This window comes from Cydia pomonella, chromosome 3, assembly GCF_033807575.1.
Source record: "Cydia pomonella isolate Wapato2018A chromosome 3, ilCydPomo1, whole genome shotgun sequence".
NCBI lineage: Eukaryota > Metazoa > Arthropoda > Insecta > Lepidoptera > Tortricidae > Cydia > Cydia pomonella.
In genome coordinates, this window is record NC_084705.1 from 26,052,161 (window position 1) to 26,071,095 (window position 18,935).

General features: G+C 35.0%; 1 long non-coding RNA gene across 1 annotated transcript in view; it reads right to left on the reverse strand.

Moving 5' to 3' along the window:
• Positions 1-13,243: 13,243 nt before the first annotated feature.
• LOC133516428 (uncharacterized) overlaps positions 13,244-18,935 on the reverse strand; it is a 452,437-nt gene continuing 446,745 nt past the window's right edge. Inside the window, exon 2 of the long non-coding RNA XR_009799220.1 lies at positions 13,244-13,469. This is a non-coding gene — a long non-coding RNA (uncharacterized LOC133516428). The remainder of the gene's footprint in view (positions 13,470-18,935) is intronic.

Sequence of the window (18,935 nt, forward strand, 5' to 3'; positions counted from 1 at the left end):
TTTATTATTTAATAATGCATGCATTCATATCCGATGATCTTTTTTTTATATAGCAACGATATTAAGGAATAAATGGCTTTTTTATTTTTATTATATTTATATACCTATATACATTTTCATTTGATATATCTTACGATGGATAAAAAATAAAATTAAAAACTCTCCGTACGCAATTTTACTGGGCAATCTACTTTCAATATGTCAATGTGAATATTATCTATCATTTATTTCTTATCACAAATAAATAACATATGAGGGTAGATATTTCTTATAACGTATCTCCTACTAGTACACAGTCGTCTCTGACGATATCAACTCATACGGCGCACATCAAACCTGTTAAGTTGTCGTCCTGGAGGAACACTACAGAACTCAATTAGGCCTGAATTCCAGTTAGACTGGCATTCTCAGTAGGGAGCCGTCAATTAGTTTCATATCTACCTGATAAGACATATGGACAGGTTAATTTGATTGTTTATATGAGTAAACTCTACGAGTTCTCTCTAAGAATATATTGTTCATTGTCAGTTTTTGGAAAACCGAGTCAATTTGTAACAAAAGTGGGAAAAAGAGTGGGAGATACCCACTTGACAAATTGCTTCTCTTCTGATCTTTTCTTACGTACAAAAGCTACATGCATGCCAAGTTTTACGCTCTCTTCCGGTTGGGACTGTACTTTGACACTACAAGGCGGACTGCAAAGCAATATAATTGTTTTAATTAGTATGAAATATCATTTGTTTGATATATAAAGTTTGCGTTGACATCGAGACATCAAGGCAATTCTCCTAGACTAGTACAATTCGAACGAAAAAACAAACTGAGAGTAGGCCAGTGTCCAGCAGAGGTACGAAAGTGGGTGTTGATAAAGGTATGTGAAGTTTACGAAATTATTTTGAACTTGTTTTATAGGTGAACATGTTTCTTCCATTAAAACATTTTGACTTTTTGTTATCCTACCACGTGGGTGACAACAAACTAAAACCATCAATTTTATATAATATCTATCTTGTGAGATAAAACTATAAAAACAGATTATATCGCGTATTCTTATACTTTTTATAATTTTATTTCACGAGTAACTATCGCAGTAACTGAAGACAATATTAATATCTATCTTGTTTGTTTAATTGCCAGTGTCCTGCTCTGCATCTGAATAAATCGAGTGACCCTGGCTTGGAATGCATAACAGAATGTTTTCACTACATTTTTTTTCATTAATTTATTCTACTCTTTCTAAATAGTTAATTTATTGATTTATGTGCTCATTTTATCATTTAATTATATCGTCGCCTTTATCCATAGTATCCACGCTTTAATTTAGTCATCAGTGTAGAATGACCTTACGTATTATTATTATTTTATTCCATTATAAATAATAATACAAAATACATCAAAATACATTACAACCAAAGCGTGAAACAGGTAAACAGCAAAAGTACATTTTAATTTCGCTTTTCCCAAAAAAGTAATATTGACAAAACGATCGTGTACCTCTCCAATTTGGAGGAGTAATTTCGCCTTTTCAAAACGTCTCTTTTATACTTTTCCCATTGTTAAGGACGTCCAATGATTTATTCCTCAAATACCTATTGAATAAGTGGTTCTTTGAAGATATGAATATCGGCGTTTTAATTTATTATTTTGGTCAGCTTTGTTACTTTGAGGCAAATTAGGACTGTAGGCTTCATAATAGGCTTTAAAGGTGTCGAGTTTTTGGTTAGAATATATTTTTTTCTTTAGGAGGTGGCTATTTACATTTTTTTTAATTATTCGTAAGTCTACTAGATACTGTACCTACTCGTAGTACCTGACCTGTTACTGTGCTTTCATACCCAACTTCTACACTTTCTTACATTGATTGTTATAAATTTTTTTTCAGTTGCATACAAGCATACGGCCCGCCTGATAGTAAGCGGTTATCGTAGGCTATGGACGCCTGCAACTCCAGATATGTCACATGCGCGTTGTCGACCCTAACACCCCGCACCCTCGTTGAGCTCTGGCAACCTTACTCACCGGCAAGAACACAACAATACACACACTAAAAACATTGTATTGTCATTGTGCCGTGGAATCCGTTTATTATGACTCCACTTATGACCCACTTACTATGACCAACCGCTTACTTTGACGTTATTACTATGCGAAGTTTGGTTTTCATATATAATTATTTGTGACAAAGTTAGATAAGATGGCTTCAGTTATAATGACAAACCGCTTACTATGACTTATAACTCCTATTTTCGTGAAATTCGGACCCGTTATACTGACACATTCGCTGGTTCTCGTTTTTCCCTGAGAGGACGCTTGGTGCGTTCGTGACGTGTAGTTAGTTTTCAGTGACAAGTTGATAATTGTAACAAGTTTAATAAAACTCATCTCTCACAAAGGAATTTGAGATAAATTTGACTGAACCTACAATAATAAGTTGATCAACTATGCTTTATATGGCATCCGCTTAGTATAATGTGTTTGTCACTTCCCTTCGGTATCATTATATTAAGCGGATTCTACTATGTATATTTGCATTTAGTTAAGTAAAAATCGTGATGTTTTTGAAATTTCGTTTTTTTTTTTCATATGTTTTAAAGTGGAACAAATTACTTTTTAGTGCGCACTAGGAACAATACGATGGCAACTATAACAAACCCGCCTATGAAGCCGATGGTACAATTTTTAAATCCTGGTAGGGCCATTTAATTGTATGACGAATACAGATATTTTGTTCTTGATTCATGGCTGTTTTCTATGTACCTATTTAAGTATTTATAAATATTGATATTGCAAGCCTTATTGAGCTTTCTGTGGGTCTTGGTCAATTTATGTAACCTTATCCTTAAATATTTATTGATTATAATATCACATACAAAAATAACCATCTCAAGAATTGTATATACGAACCGTTTTCTAATTCCCGGACGGTTTCTAGTTCAAAGTAAGTTTATTGTGATTCGAGAATTCCAGAGTACCCAGACTTCACTTTAATCTTGGTAATCTCATTTTTACTAAACACCTCGTACCTACCTGCACAAGCCCAATTTATAAAACATCTTATTTTTAGAACAGAAACTAAGATTAAATATTAATAATTCAAATAGATTTGTCAGTCACAAAGATAATTTTATCCAGAATAACGAAGGAAAATCCACTTAATCATATTTTATCGTGTAGAAAAATTACAATTAATTATTCGAAAGCGCTTCTCAAACTTTTGGGGACTCTTGATTAAATCAAAACTTAGCATTTCATGGCATTTGCATCATAAAAGCGACATAATAGACTTTCACCCTACGGTGTTACAGAGAAAAAAAGTTTCCTTAAACGTATTTTCTCCATCTACATTTTATTAAGTCAGGACTTTCTACGGGAAAGTTTAAGGCACGGTGATTGAATATTTTTTTATTAAAAAGTTCTCAAGGCAACTCGTTTTCGCGTTTCATTTTTTTCTTGATTTAGGATAGGCTAATTTCTTTATCGAAAACGTGACCGATTTAATTATATTTAAATGGGTTTGGATTAAATTACACAAACAAGTGATCATTTCTGGCATGTCCGCTTTTCTAAGATCAAGTATGCCATAGTATGACTATGGCCAACTTAATCTTAGAACTTAATCTTAGACAGGCTATACAAGGCGAGATAAAACTAACTAAGGCAGCGTAGTAACGTCAAATATTAGTCTCAACTATTTAAATGCACTGTTTTTCAATTCTCGGGATAGAGTTACATTAATCAAAAAATCCAAAATTTAATCTTGTAGTATGACAAAATAAGCTTAAGTTATTAAGGCACACCGACAAGATTTTGGGTTGAATGGCAGTTAACAGTACCTACAAGAGCTAAGACTAGTATAGCCACCAAGTTGATGCCGCAAAATAAGCGCGAACGTGGCAGGCTCAGACGAAGATGGCAGGACGACTTAGATGCCTTCATTTGTTACAGGCTGGAAAAAGCTCAACCATGGGAGTCGTGTAAATCAAGGGGAGAGGCTTTTGCCCAGCAGTAGGACACTACAGAGTGTTTATTTAGTCACCTGCAATAATTTACAGGCTGAATATATAGGTCATATTGAGCGACTTTTATGGGGCCAAACCCGAAATCATGAAAAAAAAATTGTCTGTCCCATACAAAATGTCAAGGTCAGACAGCCAAATTGTATGAAACAGCCAATGTTTTCCCCGATTTCGGGATGGTCCTATAGTAAAAGTTGCTCAATAAGACCTTTATATTCGCCATGTTTATTGCAGGTGACTTAATAAACAACCTGTATAACGGGCTATTAAAAAAGTACAAGAGAATCTAAAATATTTGTTCATACTTCGTGTAGTTTAACAGTTTTTGTGGAAATAGCGTTAATAGTATTCTTCCGTCCTGGTTTGTAATTTATTAAATAATAAAAAACAATTTGAAGGAAATCTATTCGCGACGGGGTCGTTTGTAGCCGGACGTTAACCGTTGAACCGTAAAATGCGCTTTAAATTCAATTAGTTAAATTTAACGGCACACTAAACTCGTGGCTTAGCATAAACGCAACCGGCCGCAGCAGCAAAAGTTGCTAATTAAAATTTCAATGGAACAATGGGAGGTTTTGCTAGCACCTGCTTAAATTTCAGACAAATATTTTAATTAAATATTTTGACAAAATTCTAAGGCATTTTGTGAATGCGTTTGCAAGTTGGATAAGCAGGATTTTTTTTATACATTAAGTCACCGGTCACTTAATATCAAACGAAGAAAATTAAAAGAGAACAAGGTAATTTTGGTCACTTTTCTCTCCATCCGATCTTCGCCCTGTAATTTATGTCGTGTAATGTGATGAAATTGTGGTTGTTTACTTATGTAATTCAGTGGATGTTAAATTTTGTTTTAAAGGTTTATCTTTAAATCGATCCAAAGAAAACGGACCTAGCACTGCTGTAGACCGATTTCCGATCTTCGCCCTTATAGAGATAAAGGTCGGAAAGCAACAATCCAATCTTTACCCATTCAAAATACAGTACAGTGCTTGTCAATATTTTTATTTTATAACTGCAATAATTCGGTTATTATTGTAATTATTTCGTCTCATAATATTTATACGAGGACGGTAATTCATAAGGAATAGATTTTAGTAATATTTTGACAAATCAAAATTTGAGAGCCACAGATTTACCAAATTTTCGTATGTGGGTCAAAAAATTATACCGGACGAATTTGGGACTAATTGAGAGACTTCGCGAAAAAAAGATTTTTTTACAGTACATGGTGCTACTTTTCTGCACTAGTGCGTAAATTAGCACATCATGTAACTATGTCGAAAATTTAAAGGGTCATATGTCCTGTAAAACGTTGTACGATACATGTGCGAATAGGTAATTCGCAACTCGTGTCAGATTGTAGAAATATGGTGCATATCGTTAAAACTTACAATATTCTACAGTTTCCGTTTTGTACCAGTAAAGATGAGACATACTTTTTTCGAAGGTAACGAAGAATTTGTCATCACGGGTTAAGATTGGATGGAGAAAAAAACGTTTCTAATCCATATCGTATCGTTAACAAATGTTTGACGTATCTTTAAGTCCAAATCGGACCGTATCTGTAGTTTTATATAGAAGACCGATCTTACCTTGTCGGTAGTGGTTTTAGGCTGAAATCCTAGTAACGGCATATATTTGTGTGATGAATGTTTGTTCATGAGTCATGTTTTGTTCTGCAGAAGAGGGCTATTCGTGCAATATATAAAATGTACCATAGAGACACACTTAGAGATAAGTTTAAGGACATTAACATAATGACAGTGCACTGTCAATATATTTATGAGAATATTCTGTATGTACATAAAAACATTGCCAGTTTTAAGAAAAACTGTGAAATACATAATATTAATACTAGAAATAAGCATAAGCTCGCAGTGCCCTTCACTAGGCTCCATAGAATTAAGAAATCATTCATGGGTAATTGTGTAAGATTTTACAATAAACTTCCTAATATTATAACTGAATTGTCTGTTAGTAAATTTAAAAATTATGTAAAACGTAAGCTTATCTCTAAAGCCTATTATAGCACACAAGACTACATGAATGATGAAACACCGTGGGATTAAGTGTGATTGTAAAGAATGAATTATTTATTGTTATGTTATTAATGATGAAATTGATAATTCAATGTATATATATACCGTATTTTTTGACATTTAGATTTTATTCTAGAAAGGTTCTAGACTAGTATTTTTATACAATTTTGATGTTTGACGATCTTTTTGTGAAATTCTTATTATTAAGTTTACCATATCTATAATAGTTCAATGTTTTTTTTAGAACAATAATAACTGCATCAATAAATTGCTCTGATATTTAGATTAAGATGATATTTGTAAAATTTGACGATTTAAAAGTGCTTGTTGCTAGGCCTATTTGAATAAAGAATATTTTGACTTGACTTGACTTGACATGGGTGTTTTACACATGTAAAACACCCATGACTAATTAATACATATTTTGTATGTATTTTGTTATTTTAAATGTATGTTTTTTTATATAATCAATTTATTTAACATGGATTCTTATACGTGTCACGTCTCTTACCCACTCAGCCAATTCCTACAAATCCGGTTTTCATGGAGCCATACAATACATATCCTCTGTATCATTTATCATGACAAATACACAAGCTCCATCTGCACGGTCGGTTAACCGTCTCATTAGTGCGCGTTACTATCGGCATTATGATTCCTACATAGATAATTCAGTTATGGAAGCGATTTCAGTAGTTATTACAAGCAGATCTTTTGGTTAGGACCAATTGCGATTCTAATCAGGTTTAAGAGAAATGGTTCTAGGTGCATAGCCAACATGCCAATAATTTACGCACGGTAGCGAAAATCGATAGAGAGACACAAAGCGTTTCGTTATCGTAGCGCAAGCAATAGTCACCTTGGCTAGGCTCTTTGGGTCGTTAGCCTTAAAATTGCTAAAAACCGGCAACCGGAGAATTTTGACGAATTTTCCCAAGGTCCCAAGATCCAAGGCGATCGAAAACCCAAGGCGGCTGTTATGGGCAAATAACGTGAAGAGCTTACGGCACTCGAGAATAATTTAATTAATACGGTTTTACTATCAAAAATTACTATATTTATTCCTTTGTTGTTTCGTAAATATATTGTTATTTTATTGAATAAAAGAGAAAATATTTTTCGAACATACACAGTAGTACAATACATGATTCAATTAATTAATAAAAATTGTAAATATGTATTGTTCGCATTGCTTTCTTTTTATTAATGTATACACCGTGTTTTTATTGAATTACGTTAACTTCGGGGTATCGGTAAGTAAGTTTAAGGAAACTAAATGACAGACCTAGGTATTTAAAATATATAGTGACGACCGGTTTGGCCTAGTGGGTAGTGACCCTGCCTACGAAGCTGATGGTCCCGGGTTCAAATCCTGGTAAGGGCATTATTCGTGTGATGAGCATGGATATTTGTTCCTGAGTCATGGGTGTTTTCTATGTATTTAAGTATTTATAAATATTTATATATTATATATATCGTTTTCTAAGTACCCTCAATACAAGCCTTATTGAGCTTACTGTGGGACTTAGTCAATTTGTGCAATAATGTCCTATAATAATATTTATTTATTATTTATTTATATTAATATATATACCTATGTATTAAGTAATTAAATGTTGCATATAGCATTGTTGTAATACGGGCATTACATTCAACTCAACCAAACAACTGAAAAATAACATAAATAAATAAAATCATTCATTTGGGATAACAATACTACATTCATAATTACATAATATAGTAAAAATTATTAATATATTAAAAATTTGTGAATAACTTATACTATTAAAAACAGTTACGAATAAGTAATGAATTTAAAGCATTGTCAAATCATAACATCACTAATAAGAATAAAATAAAATTAAAATGTCGTGATTTAAAATGCATACCAATGCAATTTCGAACATCGATCGTCCGAGATAGTACTTACGTTTAGTTTCAAGTGTATATACTCTTACTGAACACTAATCAATATACAAGCAGGCCATAAGGCATGTGTACACGCTCATAAGGGCCTTGACAGATAAAAAATAACTATTGATTATCGCCGAAATAGAGTTTATTAGATTACCGGTATCTTTGAGAAAGTTACTTAAGTAATTTAAATAAAAAAACACGGTGTATATTAGGAGCAATATTCGCTAAACTTAAATCATAATAGGTATGTATATATAGATCTACTTATTCCCTTACATTATGTACCTATATAGAACAAATATATTTTTTTACTTTCAGAATAACTACTTCGAGGAACTGCTGATCGATTCCGAGTGCCCACCCTAATTGAGAAACTACTGTGGACTTATCGAGGCAAACTTACGAACAACTGAATAATATATATCACTTACATACTTTAGTTCAAAGACAGTTATTACCATACCACCCTTGATTTAGGGTCAATAGGGTACTGTTAGGGGTAACTCTAATGGCGGTCCGGTCCTCAGGGTCAGACGGATGATAAGCCATAGTTCATCTGATAATCAATCATAGTTAATTATCAATTCGTGTCTCAAACTTTGAATCGTATCCGTCGTGTAATTTATTAAAATCAGACAGGATTACGATATTTCATGCCAGATACTGAGAATCTGCGAACTTATTATTTGAAATAAGTAGAAGTTAAAACAATAAGTACCTAGTAATCATTTTTTTCATCAACTGGAAACTTTTTTATTGAATAGAGTAAAATTTATAGCACGAAATCGTAAGTTACTAGCTAATTTAAATCTTTTTTAGGACGATAATGCGGACCTAAATTGTTTCTTAGTTAATACATTTTTTTCTAATATTGTGCAACTTACTACGTGTTTTATTCATACGTATTTTATTGAACCGTTCGTATTTAGGGGAAAGTGAGGTGGTGAGATAGCGGGTAAAACCAGATAGCTCACTATTTCACATTCTTAATATCGCTGTCTCGCTCTGGCAAGTTAGATAGCATATACGGAAGAAGCTCAGTAAGCGTGCAAAGAGTGAACCGTGTTGTCCTTCGTTTTAGGGGTGTGTTGCAGAAATAGAAAGATAAAGGTGTTTGCTCTAATTTTCTTACTATTTACATCACGTATCAAATCAGTACCAGTTACTATTAGGATATGTATACTAATCAGTAACGTTATAACAGTATCTGTTTAAGTACTTATGTAATTTTAATTTGTTTCTAGATAAACAACAAGTACTAGTGTATTAAATAATATTGTGATGTTCTTTGGGCACAAGAATATTACAGTCACTCTATACATAAATTCGTAAACACGACATTATATTTTTCTGAACCAATAGGGTTGTTTCCATCTACAAATCTTAGGGCAGAATTGTATCACAATAAATTCTTTTGGATTATAAGAACATGTTAAACTACTTTTAGGGGACCCGTAATTACCATATTTTTATAAATATTGAATTTAAAATATCTTTTGGCACACGTCACGTGACCAAACTCGAAACGTCTTTGAAGATTCTGATGACGTCACAACTCTCGGATTGACACTGTTGACAGTTAGGCGATAAACAACAAATGACAGTTGACAGTTCGTATCTTCTACGTGTGTATGTAGTTATGTGTCAAACCGTACACTGTGACGTCACACAATTTTCAAAGAGCGTTTTGGGCGCGAAAGCATGTGTCAAAATATATTTTGTTAATTTAACATATTTAAAGCCGTTTTTAGTATAAAAGTTGAATTTTAGGGCAACTTTTAGTTAATATAGAACGTAATACAAGCGTTTCAAAAAATTGGAAACAACCCTATTAGAATCCGCAGCAAAAACTTTGAATAATCTTACTTTCGCACATTTGGGTGATCTGCCGTCACAATAACAGTCCATTCACTATAGATTGCCGACGCTTCCAACGACGACGACGCTTTCTATTAGCGGAACGCAGAGGACTGAAAAACTTGGATACTTTAGTGTCCGGAATTACCCAATGTCCGTTTACCACACTTTCCCCTTTTACGGTATCACTTCCAGTCATGTTCATATATCATGTATCTGTATCAGAATTGTTTCAGAATTAGCAGAACGGCATTACGTTGCGCATGCCATTGCCTCGAGTAATGATATATTAGTTATAGTTTATATTACATCAACGTTTAGCAACTGTCCTGTATAATGCACAATGCCTAGACAATAGACGACAGTGGTTTTCCCGCAGTCGTATTAATAGCCATGCCAAATGCCATCATAACAGTGATTTGAAAAGGGAATAGTATACAACGATACCACCGAGAAAACGTTTTTCCACTTCAAAAAAATTTTTCTATTTCCATGATTTTTTAGTAAGTTATTGACACAATGAAAAACTAGGTTTATAAGTTTTCCTTTTTTTCAATTTTCAATACATAAAAAACGAAGCGACATATAAACCTAAAATATATTATGCTGAAGCGATCGACATAAAAGTCAAAGTCCGAAATGGAAATATCATAGAAAAAGTACCGTTATTTATATTATATTTATTTATTTACTATTCTTCCCTTTAGACAGGTATGACTCGTTAAGGTACTTACGTTGATATTTTCGTTACTAAATTCCATGAGCCCTCAAGTGAGAATAATACCATTAAAAATCTTATCTAGATTTGGTATTTAAACTACGAATCAATAAAACCCTAGAGCTGTTCCCTTTAAAGGTTACGTATATTAGTCATTTTTCAAAGAAAATTTACCGTACAGGCCAAAAAACAGGGAGCCTACCGCAAACCACGTTCGACGCTTTGCCTTCCTGTCACACTTACGTACTAATTTACAAGTGCGATAGAGAGTCAACACGTCGAACGTGGTTCGCGGTAGGCCCTCACGTTAAGGTAGTGGATTGGCACTCTTGAGTAAGTAAACGATTTATTTTAGGTAAGTCGGCTGAAGACAACTTCTAGCTTTATAAATTGAGACAGAGTAATTGCGACATGAAATATGGTTAAGTTAGAAATTATTAACCGAAAGAAAGCGAAGGCTCTGGTTTAACTTGGACAATGCTTTCGTATGATGTTCTCCTCTACGGGTCGCTTTTCTCAACCGATACTCTTGAAATTTTGTGAGCAGGTTCGATAATTAAATATATTTTTTCCCCACATCATAACGGCTTTCTTGATTAATCAAAAACTGATGAGAAAGTTGCATTTTATCCACAAGAGTGGCAAAGTAATTTGACCATCAACTTTGCCCCCTTGTAAAACAAATTACTATTTTCAGTTAAAATGGCGAAGCTATGGCAGGCCAGCGCCTAAAAAAAAGCGGTTTTGGTATTATTATAGTTTCTTTAAGACATGTTGAGCTTGCATGCGTTCGCTTGCTAGGTGAACTACATTTGGAAGATTAAGGAGCAATCCTGGATAAGAGTAGCCCAGGACCAGGATATCATTTAGATGGTGCGAGAACTCACAGGCGAGTTTTATTACATTGCGGTGTTTGATCGGTCGGCTGAATTGGATGTAACCCTCAATAGTCCGCAATGTAACTAAAATCGCAAGCGAGTTTGCGCGCCGTCTAAATCAGCCCTAAGTAACGTTCACAAAGAGAGGCTTATGCTCAGCAATGGGTGTCAGTGCAAAAATCACGTATCGTGGTACAAGGCTAACGGAGTTTGCGATATCTACAGCTCACAGAGCCACTAGTGATATTGTGAAGAATTAAAGAGGAGTGCTCAAATGATCTCTCATAATAATTATAATTATTTTACAAACTTAATTAAGTAGACAGAGTTCAAAGAAATAAAAAAATCTTCCAAGCTACAATATGCTTTGGTTTGGTAAGATTTATTAAATATTCTATTAAGGCAACATCATAAAACGTACACTGCCCTTTTGTAAAGCACCTGGCTGCTTTTATTTTATAACATAGGGTTGCTTCACAGTAATAACTTAAACAGTAACAGTGCTCGGTAAAAATATTGTACATCGGTTCATGGAAAGAGACGACGGCTGTTTGGGACGATTTCCGAACACTGACGACCATACACTTGCTTCTTTCACACCTCCTAGTGGAGGAGTGAGTGGCCTTTCCATGCTTTTGGGGGATTTTTGGCGGTTTGTTTTCGTCGTCCGTATCATGGTGGTCATTCATTACCCAATGTAGTTTGGGATGCGGCTTCGGTGGGCAGTGACCGGCCACTTGAGATAACCTGTCATAGCTTTGTGGGTCAATTTCGTTGGCCTATCAGCGGCTTAGCTGCTTGCGGTGCCTCTCAGGCTGCTGTTGTGGCTCTCCTCTTCTGCTTCTGGCACCAGTGCTCTGGGGAGCTGGCGCTGTCGGCGGTTGTCGGGAGGACGTGAGTGAAGTGACGCGGTGTCCTGTAGAACACAGGTGACCCGATCTTCTCTCTTTTTCACGCGCATAATTATATTGATTTCCCGCTTGCACAGTGGCATTGCCCGCCGGTACATGGGCGGGACAGCAATATAATTACGCGCGATAGGGACAGGCGGGTCAATGTACGAAATTCTTCGTGCTTAGCGTCCTTACTTAAGTGTTCTATATAAAATTAATACTAGACGTTGTGGACTTTATTAGTCTATGTCAAATCTATTCTCATGACAAACGTCACATTTTCGCATTTTTCACATTTTCACCCATGTTCACATGAAAAAAAAAATAGGTTCTGTGGGATAACGCTTTATGAAATATATTTTGACACCGTTTTTTGTATATCAACCACAGCCCTACGTTAGATTTTTTTCGAAATTTTAATTATTAAGAGTAAGGAGCATTTTAAAATTTGTATGTAATCTCTTTTTCTCTCCTAATTTTTACAATAATCCAAAAATAGAAAATAAATCAAACGTAAGGGCATCTATGGTTATTGTACATCTAATTATGTAAAAATATTTTCCATAATGTCCAGACAGGAAAATGGGGACTACGTTTGTATTAAGAAGCCTTCCCTTTCCTATTAAAGGCTAAGGACTAAACGCCATCAGGAAGTAACACAGGTTACATTAAATTTTAAATTATTATGCCTTTATTCCTCGGACTTGTCTGAATTTATAACAGAACCATTTTAATTTTAAGGATGCACTAAACAATAAGCAGTAGTACTTAAAGTTTACTCGCAATGTAAAGCTCTTGTAAGAAGAAAGCTCCTTCGTGAAGATGTAGGTAAGTCGCCAAGTAAAAATGTTCTTTTCGAAGCAAGGTTGCGTGAGTAGCTGAGTAAGCACTAAGATGTTGTTATAATGCTGTTGAGACTTCCAAAATGGTGCAGTGCATCAGGAATGTTCGCCCAAGCGCACACGGACGATTTTCACGCGATAATGCGTAAAAAAATCACGTCGCTAATGGGTCGCGTAAGGGAAAGTCGAAACAGCATTCTGAAGGTGATTGCGGACAGATTTAGCTGCCCCATAATGTGGCATTGGATGGAGCAGGTCAGATCTACTTTGACCTATGTCAAGTAGGTCTGATTGGCATAGTATAACCTTTGTTAATAATATAGGTTTTAAGTTAATTTTACTAACCATATATGGACTTCTGGGTCTGAAATAAAGATATATTTATTTATTTATTTATTTATAAAGGAACCAAATATTTTTTTTATATTGTCAAAGGAAACTTCTGCTGTTTATATTCTTTGCTAAATTGCTTTATTGTAAGGTTTGTGATACAATTAAACTTACTGCAGCTTTGAATTCCGTTATATGTGTTTGTTTATTGGTGCTTCTTACAAAATTAAAAGCATAACTTGCAGTTCAAATATGGATTGTCAAATTTTGATCGACGATGTCGCGCAGATTTGTCAAATCTAACATTTAATATCTTGACATTACGAATCAAGGCGTCTTCTTGAATGACACGATCTATAAGTGGGTTATGACCAGTTTAAATTAAGTGAATCGTGAAGTTCTGTTAGGACCAGGTCTTCTTTACATGTGTTGGAGAGGGATTAGGCTACGATCCCCTGACTGCCATTTGTAGACTTCATTTAGAGGTTTACATTTCATCGCAAATGCATGTAGGTTTCCACGCAATATTCTCTTCACCGGAAACCTAAATATCGCACGCAAATAAGTGTCGAGATGAAGTGTGAGAGGTGTGCACGAGGCTGGGGTATGAGTCCAAAGGACATTACCTATTTAAAGCATAATAGACAACATTTCAAAATTTGAAAAGTGAGCTATTACCATTTCCGTAAATATGATTCCTGTAAGTAATAAGCAAGTATTTTTTTTTCATTATTTTCTTAAATTCCGAATAATTAAAAGTTATTTGTTTTACAAGGGGGCAAAGTTGTTGTTTAACAGCTCGTGCTAACATTGATACCCGAGCAAGTAAAAGATTCCAAAATTGAACAAAGAGCATAGTGAGTGATTCGAAAAGTGGAAACTTGAGCGTCGCTAGGGTTTCAAGGCACGAGGGTTAAACAAATTTTGCCACCGAATAAACCACAAATTGTTTCACCATACCAACGCGAGGAAAATAGTAACTGTAAAACATCAAACAAAATCAAATCAAGACCAAACGAACGTTATTAAATATTTATCATTAAAAATCACCACTTACAAGCCAATTCTACCAGCCTACATAAGAAGAGGAGAAAACTCAAAATTTGCATCAAATTTCTTTGCCACACTTGTGGGTAAATTGCAACTTTCTCATTCGTTTTTGAACAATCAAGAGAGCCTTTACGAGCTGGTGTGGAGAAAATATTTTGACTATGTTAAAACTAAACAGACAAACTGTTATAACAGTTTTTCATGGTTTTTGTCTGCAATCTAATTTTGTTATTTTTTAAAAATTAATATATATTAATTAGATATTGAAGTAAAATTGTTAATTTCGAAACACATACAAGATGAATTCAGTAAAAGTCGATTTGCCATCTAAACGTTATACGTTGTTTATTAAATGAAATTACGTTACACCGTTTGTAACGGATTGCATCAAATTTGTTTATTAAACAAATTATGTATTTATTGTAACTTATAAGACTAATATGCATTCATTTTCGAGCTGTGAGCTTTCACTTTCCCTTGTCTACATCAATTACTTCTTACTTAGCAAGAAAATTCTCCAGCCACTTTTTAGTTTTAAGTTTTATTTTTTTTATTTAACCAGTAAGAGTGTCCCACTGCTGAGCAAAGGCCTCCCCTGAAGGCCTACCGCGAACCACGTTCGACGTATTGCCTCCCTGTCACACTTACTTACTAATTTACAAATGCGACAGAGACGCAACACGTCGAACGTGGTTCGCGGTTGGCCCTCTGTTTCTCGCCATTTGGTCCTATCCAACGCACACTCTCGCCACTACTTACAAAATGTATCAAGGTCGTTCCGCCATCTCCGTTTTGGTCTTCCACTGCCCCGAGATCCATCCTGTGGGACCCAAGTTAAGTTTTATAATATATTTATTCTATATAATTTGAATCGCGAAATGGAACACCCACTGTTATTTTGATGGATATCTTATAAAATACCACGTTGTTTTAATACATTAGAACAGAATACTCCACAGCGCTCGCAATACCAATGTGGTTATTGTCACGCCCCGCCCTCAACAGAGGATTATGACTCTCCATTTTGCTTGTAACATACGAGTAAGCTAATAAGGTAGGCACGTACCTAACTTAATTAAAGTCAGTTTAAAACTTGTTGCTTTCATTAAACCAATGAAACTACTTTTTAATCCCCTCGATGGGATCAAAACAAACACGGGAACCCGAAAAACAACTCGTAATAGTTTTTTACGGCTTTAGTTATACGAAAACATTGGTCGTAAAACGTACAGTTTACGCTGTTGTGCCATAAACTCACACATTGGCAAAGCGTAAAATATTACGCTCTTGAAATGTTATATAAGATTAATGTTGATTTGATTGTCTGTAATATTTACCTATTTAAATATGTTTATGTGCGGCAATGAGCTGACCATGATAGAGTCTGGCTACTGAAATATTACACAAATTTATGGCGGGAAATTCAAAAAATCTTGGGCTGGTCACACTTTGTGAAGTAGGAATTATAGTTTTGATACTAGAAAATATTTTTTTATTTTCTGTGCACACGTATGGTACCTAAGGAAATAAGTTAAATATACGTTGACGTGCACTCAAAGTCAGCTCACATAATTTCTACCACTATGTAAAGTACAAAGATATAATATAAAGACATGTTTCGCTAAGATATTTTTATATCAAATTACTGCTGACCAGTCACTTCACATATTTCTTCTAAATATTGGTTTTCAGTAACTCGTTACGTTCCAATGTTTTAATTTTATAATCTATATTTTCCAGAACTTCTAGTTTATCCGTTTCTTTACACACTTAGGACTATTCATGAGATTCAGGTACTTATTAATAAATTCACGTACTTACTCAAAGTTATAAGCAAATGTTAGAACTAGTACTTAAAGTATTATAGTATTTTATGCAACAGTTGTATAAGAAGGGTCAAAAAAGGCGAGTGGCGTCAGTTACAATGTGAGCCGGAGCCGAAGGCGTAGGCGAACATTGTAAAGGAATACGCCACGAGCATTTTTTGACCTACTTATACAACGTTGCATACAATATTTTTCCTACGAGTCAACAAAAATAAATCTTAATTTAGGTCAACAAAGCAAAAGTATATAGCCAAGACGCGCGAGCATACCCCTTGTTACGCGCCCAGCCCGCCCCGGGCCGCGGCCGGCCGGTCAGCGACACCTCGTAACTCATGAGGCCCTGGTACTTGCTACTTGCTAAATTAAATTTTTGGACAGTTTTTTTCTCAATTTTGGCCACCGTAGCCTACGGAGACTAACAAGCAACGCTAAGCGGTCTTCGTAGTCTATGGGTGTTGCTATATTACGGGTGTCACATGCGTGTTTCTGACTTATGAAGTAATTATTTTTACTATGCAACCAAATGAATATTTTGTAAGTTGGCAGCAATGCACTTAGTTTAAAACTGTATTCGTTTTGTTAGGTTGGTAGCCATTAATCGCAGTAACGTTATAGCGATTAAAAGCACAAGAGTTTCATGAGGAATAGACAATTATAGACTTTTCTTGAAACCTTTTATGTATGTTCTTATATTCGTGTTAATGAATGCATAAATGACAGATAACAGTAGAGGAGTAGGAAAATAAAATTACCATTACCGACATTCCTTCAAAAAGCTGAGCTGTCGCAATTGCAAATAAAATTCTCTTTACCCGTAATTTGGGTGGTCATTGTAGCACAAATCAAACTTGACCCTAATTACCTACGTGACTTGGAAACGAATACCTCAATCTACGTGATTACAGCGATGATTGCCGACGTGTCAAATATTCATTCACGTGAATGTTAAATGTAATGAAAGGGTAAAAGGGAGCAGGGCATAGCGAAGGTGACAATCGTTATTCATTTATGTACGTCAATCGAAAAATAAACGTTAATTATTTTTCAGGCATCTAAATTATTAGGTATATAATAATATAATTTGGCTATATTTTATTATTTTAGGGTTTGATAATTTAGATAAGCACAAAACCGTGGCCATATTCAAAAACGTCAGCTAAATTAATCCTACCAAAAAATAAACAAAGTATCTGAGATAAAGGCTGTAACAGATACTTTAGAACGCTAACTGTAGCAATCATTGACGTATATCTAAGGACGGGCCTTACGGGCAGCAAGAATGGGGCTAGTTCAGTGGTGTCACTCACGAATTCGAGCCAATCGTGCAGTCAAACGCAACTAGTTGTGACCAATCGCGCGCGTGATGCGAACTCATCAACCAATCGCGTTGTGGCGTTAGACTGCACGATTGGCTCGAATTCGTGTGCGTGACACCACCGTACTGGCGCCATTCTTATTGCCCGTAAGGCCCGTCCTTAGGTATATATGTAAATGGGAGCAATATTATTATTATTATTTATTTTATTTGATACACTAGCAGCATATTGGAACTGATGCGTGTATTTCGCAGTACTATATATCTATTTGGAAAATAATTTCAGCCCGCGTAGCCAACATGCCAATCGTTAACGTTCCGTGGCGAACGAAACCAACGAAACGCAACTGGAACTGGAGTGGCACTAATATATAAGAGTGATGAAGAGAGATGACTGGCATGTTGGCTACGCGGGCTGGTTGGCAGATACTTTTGGAGCGTTGTCTCATCCGTTACCGATGCTGACTTTAGGTACCTAATATCTGGGAGATCGAGCTTTGCTTGGAAAACATTTAAAACCCAAAAATGTGCGGTTTTACAGAGATATGATCGATTTTTTGGCCCGAAAACCCCCATATATCATATTTCATCGAAATCGTTAAAGCCGTTTCCGTAGTAACATATATATATACTTATACATAAATTGTTCGTTTAAAGGTATAAGATGAAATTTGTAGGTGTAACACTTTGTGCTCTAGTCGAAAGAGTATCGTTGCAGTAACATTGTATCATTACAGTGTTTATACCTTGCTACTTAATTTATTTCAGTAGTATTGTTCGTTAATGCACTACTAAAAACTTTATATAACGTAATTTCATGGTTTTTGTGTTGAGATAAAATTAATGGTCAAACATCTAATATTACGTACGTTCAATTATTCGTACAATTAGATAATGCTGTCGTTTTGAAAGGTAAATGCATATGCATGTACAAGTATTCGCCAAAACAATTACGTGAGAAATTTTGTTGTGCTAGCACGTATAATGCCACGAGCAATCCGAAAACAAAGAATAAAATACCGCTCCTAAACTCACGCAATTTTGTCGTCAACAACATAACAAAGTCATATTTCGCTCTTCAAAACAACCTTTTGTTCCCCAAGTTACGTTATAACAAGATTGTCAACGTATTACCTACAAGTACATTAACTCTCCATTGCGTTCCCCACTCAGACCCACGTCAGGAGCAGTAATCCACTCAGCAATGCTAGTGTTAAAATTATGGGCGAGGAAGTTTTATAAGCGATGCGA